The 7,500-nt window shown below is 38.7% G+C and overlaps 1 protein-coding gene across 2 annotated transcripts in view; it reads left to right on the top strand.

Annotated features, from left to right (window-relative positions):
- Window positions 1–5,080, top strand: part of LOC135674271 (E3 ubiquitin-protein ligase RING1-like) — a 6,062-nt gene extending 982 nt beyond the window's left edge. The window contains exons 2-3 of one of the 2 annotated variants that reach the window (XR_010513570.1): window positions 1,224–1,330; window positions 4,799–5,080. The gene's annotated coding sequence lies outside the window, so the exon portion shown is untranslated. The remainder of the gene's footprint in view (window positions 1–1,223; window positions 1,331–4,798) is intronic. The other variant, XM_065183969.1, reaches the window with a different exon arrangement.
- Window positions 5,081–7,500: the final 2,420 nt, after the last annotated feature.

Here is a 7,500-nt window from a genome sequence, read left to right as displayed (position 1 = left end):
TGGTATTCTTGTTTGATTCTTCTTTGATCTCTGAGCATATTTGTCAAATTATCCTTGTCAGTACTGGATACTGTTTATCACATTAATCTGCAAACTTTGCAGAGTATGTCAGAAGAAGTTAGGATGGTAGTTTTTATAGATTAATTATGAAATTTGTCTTCCTTGTCTATTTAGAAGTTTTAAGCTCTCAGTACTAGATTGCTGATACAAACTTTATGCAACTTAGTGCATAGCACATTCGTATGTGTTTTTTGTTATTCTCTTTCAAGTCCTATTGGAACATCTGCAAGGACTGGAGTTTCTTGTATAGATCTTGTTCAAACTAATACTAATTGTTATTTGTTTTGCCCAGTTAAGCCATCTTTTGCAATCATAATTTGGTCTAATAACCCTAGAGTTCTAACTTAATTGTCCATTAACAGTATTCTGTTTTAGATAGGGAACATTTCGTGTAGGGTCATGTTGATCTTGAGGACAATCATGTGCTTAACTTGATTATGTCATTTAGGGGCATGTTTGCCTCAAGGTGAATCACATGATCTGGAAATAGAATTATTTGTTCTGCTGCTTGGACAAGTAATGACTTCATGTGAGGAAAAAATATCCTTTTTTTTCTTTTGGAGATTAGGTTTGATTCTTTTTAGCTGGAACTGATTTGGTCATTTATACTGTTATCTATTTCGAAGTGACATCTTGGGATGACATCTTAATATTGTCTGCTCTAAGACAGGTATATTAGCTTGTCTGGTGGTCTCTTTTGCAATTAAGATGGTCACTTAGGAGCAGGTTGGTTCAATAGAGTGGATGCAATAAAACAAAAACGATCCACTTCTTGCAAGCCTGTATAGTTTCTCTCTTTAGGTTTGTTATGGCTAAAAAGGTGCTTGTGGGTGAAACCAACCATTTGTTTGCAAGCTGTGGGCATTGTGTGAACATTATTTATGCCTAAGTGATAGATACATGTATTTATGTACTTCCAAGGTGTTCGGACTTTCTCTGGAAAGTTGTGGGTGAAGGTTAAGGTGTCATGAATTATGTGTACAAAAAGTCTAGGGTTTCTGCATTTGTGCCACAGATCGCTTGACGTGAGCATCGAGGTTTGTTTTGAACTTTTGAAGGATATGACTTTTGAGGTTTGGTTTTAAGGATGGTGCATTTCGTTACCCCGTGAGCTTTTGCTTGTGTTCCTATTCTCATTTTCTCTGTACATGTTGCTTATGCAGGCTCATCTGAGAATGTTGTCAATTGTGCTTGTTTATGTTTCCACAACTTCTTTGAAGGTGTGTTTGAGTTTGTGCAGTTGAGCAGATTTATCAATCTATTTGCTTGGGTAGGTGTCTGACGTGCTACTGCTCCACAATTGTGATTTTTTGGCCTTTAAAAAAAAGTTCCAAGCATCTTGAATATATTTGCGTGTGTATGGATAATTTTTCTAACATGATTTATTGAGAGTTGGTCACTTCTGGTTAGAATTGGATTATGTCAGGTTATTAGTAGGATAATGTTTAATGTACACTTGGATAGCTCAGACACATTAGACCATATGACATTTCTTTTTCTACTAGGTCATAAATGAGCTGGAAAATTAAGCCATGGTAACATATTGTCATACAGGTTCTAGCAATTCTGTGTATATATGCAAGAGATACATTATAAAGCTAACATAAATGCATAATATAAAAAGTAGAAACATTACATTTTGCTGCAATGTTGTAATAAATTTTATTGAATTGAGATGGCAAAGAATTGAGATGTATGCTCATTTTTCTTTGTTGTAGGTTGCCACATAGTTCAGAGTCTTTAGACCCTTAAATTTTGTGACATCTTTTGCTTATACTTACTAGGGAATACTGTGCCTATCGGCACATGTTGGCACTGGCTGAAATGTCCTGTGCTAGAAAGATATCGAAAAGTAGCACATTGGCATGTACCAAAGCTGCTGACTGCTGATGTATCTCTAGTTTGGTTTTTCATTTGTGCTGGTCAAAACACGAACATGCCAAATGGCATGTCATGTAGTTTGATTTTTCATTTGTGCTGGTCGACAAAGGAACATGCCAAATGGCATGTCATGCACTTATCCTGTTTATGCGGGTTTAGCACTTCCTGATGCCATGAAATGGGAATTCTTGTATTTGACTATCTGAAATGGACATTGCAATTTTGTTTTGTAGCATGGTGTCACATAAATTCCAGCAATTATCTACTGCTTTATCTGTGAGGAATGCATTACAATATGATCTTGAATGATTGTTGACGAAAGATTCATTTGGCTTCTAGTTAGATATTCACTTCTTTTGTTGTGAATTGTACTGAAGATGTATTCTTGTTTTGCTTTTACTAGTAGATGATGGTTTTTTACCCCCTTTTGATAGCATCTTCTGAAACAAGAAGGAATTCTAAACAGTAAGATTGTTTTCATTAACATGATGCTTTCCTTGTAATATAAGGTGCATTATTTTGTGACCAATACCAATCAGCAGGATTGAATGTTTATTTTACAGAAGTTGTTTGCCCTCTAATAATTTGAGTCAACAGGACTCAACTTCCTTTGACATGACTCTATATTGCTCGAATGCTTCATATGTAGTGTGGATGTAGGAGAATATTGCTCTGAAGGTAAGTAGATGGTTATATTACTTGGCTGGTGTGTTGTGGTGGAAAAATGACAATGATTTGAGTTTATCATGGCTGTAAGCTGATTGATGATTGGATTGATTTGTAAAATTGTTTCAGTGGAATAACTGGCCTTTTAGGAATTAAAACATATTGGGTTGTGGGAAAACTATCTCTCTATTCTTTAAACATTTATAATCAATCGATATGTCGGATACCAAGCATAAACTTAAATTTGTAATTAGTAATTTAAAAAGCACTAGGTGTCAAAAGGCACGAAGGTCCCAAAACACTTGAGGCGCTCATTCGAGCGAAGCGAGGCGTTCTAAAATATTAAAATATAAAAATATTTTAAAATATTTTTAAAATTAAAAATATTAATTTTTTTAATATTTTAAAATATTCTCTACTGTTAATAGTAGAGTGTGAGAAGAAGACCGAGGTGAGAAGCTGAGTCACGATGAGAACTGAATCGCGGAAAAGAGGCTACTGTTTGAGAGCAGCGGGCGGTAGCGGAGACCAGCGACAGCAACAACAGGTGGTAGCAGAGAGCAGCGACAATGGCAGCGGAGACCAGCGACAACTGCAGCGGGCGACGACAGAGCAATGGCAACAGCAGCAGTAGCAGAGAGAGGTAGCGATAGTAGTAGCAGAGAGCAACGACAATGGCAATGGTAGCGGAGAGAGGTAGTGGCAGTGGCAACGGTAACGGTAGCAACAGCAGAAAGGAAATGTTGGTGGCGGAATCGCAAGTAGGGTTGGGTGTTAGGGGAAGTCGCAAGGGGGAGGCTGCGAACCAACTAATGCAAATGCGACCGAACTATACCTAAAAAGCTAGTTCGGTCGTCTCGTTTAAATCGGGTGCTCGCCCGAAGCTTTCGGGCGAGTGCCTAAATAGCGTCTTTTTGAAGCGTATCGCCTAGACATTAAACAAGGCGCTCGGGTCTCACCTCGCACCTCGCCCGAGCGCCTTTTGAAATCACGGTTTGTAATCACATCTATTCAAAACAGATAGATATACAAACTAATATATATCACAGATAAAGATCCGAACTGGTAATTAGGCAATTACAAAAGTGAAGAACATGTGAAACTAGGATAACATGAGATAATCAAGAAACTGATTCAAATTTATCAATCATATTTCACAGTCAAGAATGATTCTAGTGCAAATGTGAACAACAAAAGAAGCATGAGAAGAAATATACATAAAAAATAATCAAATAACAAAATTTTGGGTTATATTCGCATATGGTTGGAGCTCAACTCATCCATCTGGTATATTTTGGATATTAGGATGCATATCAAAGTAACCATCCACTGGGATTTGGAAACAGATTCTAATGAATATTATCTGACCTGTGCTTTTACTCTGTAGTTAACATGTAGTCATTGATTGGAGTGTTTACTGTCTCATCCTATTACTTTTAAGGGCATATTACGATAATTTGTTTGGATCAGGATCTCTTTTGTGGCTTGTCTCAAATGCGGAGTTGTCAGATTAGATTTAATTCTGAAGTAAATGATGTGAAATAACAATATATTAAGACTGAGATTTGGCTTCAAGAACTTGAAGCTTGTTCCAAGGCTGTTGTTGTTAACACGATAGTTGTTTCTGCAACAGGAGTTTAAATAAGCTGTTAATGTTATGATACAATTAAGATCTTCCTGAACGACAGCTAGTATTGCTTTCTTACTTCCCGACCCTAGTCCTATGTGAACTACTTATTTTGTCACCACCTTTTGTTCCCTTTCTTAAAAGTAGCACAAGGTGATGATATCTGGCAACCTTTGGAAATTATTCTGTTATGTTGATGTTCTTATCTTTGCAATGCTCATATCCATTCAGTTCATTGTTAAGAGATATACTCTTCTGTCACTTTATTGGTTTAGTGGAAAAGTAACCTATGCATACAGAACTTGTTTTTGCTTTAGTTGTTTTCTCAAAGATTTTGGATTCTAGGCAAGTATTTATGAAGTATGTGTGTTCTTTAATTTTAGTTTAATTGTTTCGTTTCACCACCAGTGTCCTCAGATATTAAAACTGAATCCTTTTATTTTGGCTCCGGCAAATGATGGGCGGATAGGTGGTCAAATTTTTTGTAGGCGACCATCCTGCCAACATATAGTTTCAGTCATTTGTTTCTGTTCTAACTCCATGATTGTTCTTCTACACATGTAGGATGATGACCTTGGTACATTTGGACTGCTCAGAAAATATTGGTCAAAGCGTGCCAATTTCCACTGATGAAAGGATCATAATTATCCAAAACAATCTTTTATCTGGCAAAGGTTTCATGTTTATTTTTTCCTAGGTACTGCAGAACAGGGGCTGCTAAAAACATTTTTTGCTTGGGAATTAAAGCAGGATAGTGATGACTTGTGCGTTGTATACTTCTGCTGCTTTATTTTTCAGTTCAATCGCAATGGTGTCTATTTTGTATAATATTCAGGTATTCTTTTATTATCTTGGGTCAATCTTTTTCTCACATGACATCAATCAACTCGACCATATCGGAGTCTACTTTTGAGGCAAAAAAATTAGGGTATTTTACCTGAGTGGAATCATATCAAAGTGTCGGTAATAAAATTCATGAGCATCACATGAATCATATATGTGAAGACACTAAATCAATCTTATATAAGATTATGTGGTACATGCATCAATATATATATATATATATATATATATATATATATATATATATATATATATATCTAATGTATGAGAATTTTTGAAAAAGTTCAGAGAGCATTCCCACTTTAAACATCATAGAAGGTTATCAGTTACGTGAAAAAATTATTTTACCACTACCTCTATCACACCCGCTATCACCTTCGCCTTGCACTACCCTTGTGTCACCTTTGCTCCCCTTTATGGACTTTGTCAGACTCATCCTTGCTCGTCTCGCCCTTGTGCGAGGAATCCTTGCTCGTCTCGCCCTTGTGCGAGGAAGGAGGAGGTATAGAGGCAACGACAGTGTTCGTGGAGGTAGTGGTGGGTCTTGCTATGCTTGCCCCCTCGTTTGAGGAGCCATCCTTGCTCGTCTCACCCTCCTCCTTCCCACGAGGTCTGCAGGAAAAGGATGATGATAAAAAATATTCCAATACCGATTATAATCCGTTAGTTCCGATACCGATTATAATCCGTCAGTTGGTTGTCATCGAGGAGCTGATGTGGAGAATGAAAGTCAGGTTATCCCTACTCAGTAGCCATGTGGGAAGAGCAATAGCCTGTCAGGCTCCATGGATAATAGTCCATGGGAGGTCGTTCGAATTGATCTGGTCAACCATCTCGAGCGTGGTCCCCGGACGATCGCTCAAATATGCTCCCCTTCGATCGGCCTTCATGGACAACAACCAATAGATGATCGTTCGACCCTATCGACCACATGGGCAAAACACCAATGAAGGGCATTGCGACGGTTACGATCGATCCCCTCAATTACCCAAGTATAAAAGTCAATCCCTAGCGCCTACTCAGAGGTTGGATCTCTCTCACTGAAAATACTCTACACCCACATAACTTTTGACCACTAACTTGTGTGTCAGAGAGATCTGGGTTAAGAAATCCCCTCAAACGTTGACCTTTGTGTAAAACCCTTGACACCTCGGCGCCACGTTAATCGCCTCATCACCTAGCCTTGGGACCACCTTAGGTATATGAAGACTCCTCTAAAGCCACCTCTGACACCTCGGCGCCATGTTAATTGCCTCATCAGACCGCGACGAGTGTTGCTTGGACAACTCTGTGCCTTTGGGTCAAGACCGAGCGATGTCGACTCTCGATCGATAGCATCAAGACTACAATATTTTGGTACTAGAAAAAGGGTCGAGAAGGTCAGCCATATACAAGGCCATGAAGGGTAAGGTTTTATCCTTGTATAAGTTTCGCATCGACAGCGACCTCACCATCTTCTTCTGTTAACGTGCCTCGGGATCTTGACCCCCTCAGGAGCCAACGAAGAGCATCTCATTCCTCGAGCGAAACCCTTGAGCATGGAGCCTTTGCCTCTTGTAGGAGCCGGTGGAGAGTAGGTTGATCCTCGAGCCAAACCTTCAATAACCTTCCCCTTTTTGGCACTTGAGGCCTTCCATGCTAGTACCTTTTGCTTCTTCTTGGGCCACCCAGCATCATTGCGACCCAACTGAGGTGGGTCAAATGGCTTCGCAAATAACTCTCACTAGACCACTAGAACAACTAAGGCTCCACAACACCCAACACGAAGCTCAACCCTTTCAAGTGCTAGTCATAGGTGCTCTACAAGCCAATCATGTGAGTGATGACACGTGTGACATGACACGCAGTTTTTTTATTTATTATTATGGTATTTTCTTACTTTATATTCCTTAATGCATAAATATATTGTGATGTCCACAAATCTGTGCAATAGAAATCGGATCGTGATGAGATCACGATAATAAAACTGATTCACCTTTAAACACAAACTCTAAATAATCTTAGTCATAGGTTACTTGAGAGGGATATTGAGATAACCGGACAAACTGGTGTACAGTATACCCATCCATATAATGGAGGTGACTAGTCTCATTGTTGCTCGTGTGGGTACACTAGGTCTACAGTGCATGAACTCATTGGAGAATGAGTTCAATGATTGATTCGGTCATAGAATGCTAGATGGTTAATGCTATCTCATTGTCAGACAACGATTCCGTCATCCTAATGGTGTACCTGGTCCTTAAACTTAAGACACCAAGGATATCCTATATGAGTACTCCACTCTTTGATATCGGACTTATATGTTTAAAAGTTTTAAATCTAATATAGCCAGTTATCGGAAGTGACAGTCAACCTTACGAGGGCTATTGAGTGTCAATAGAAGATCATCCGCTCTTGGTGTCATGAGAGGAATATTTCATAAA

This window comes from Musa acuminata, chromosome BXJ1-5 (assembly GCF_036884655.1).
Source record: "Musa acuminata AAA Group cultivar baxijiao chromosome BXJ1-5, Cavendish_Baxijiao_AAA, whole genome shotgun sequence".
Lineage (NCBI taxonomy): Eukaryota > Viridiplantae > Streptophyta > Magnoliopsida > Zingiberales > Musaceae > Musa > Musa acuminata.
This window is presented reverse-complemented; position numbering and strand designations above follow the sequence as displayed.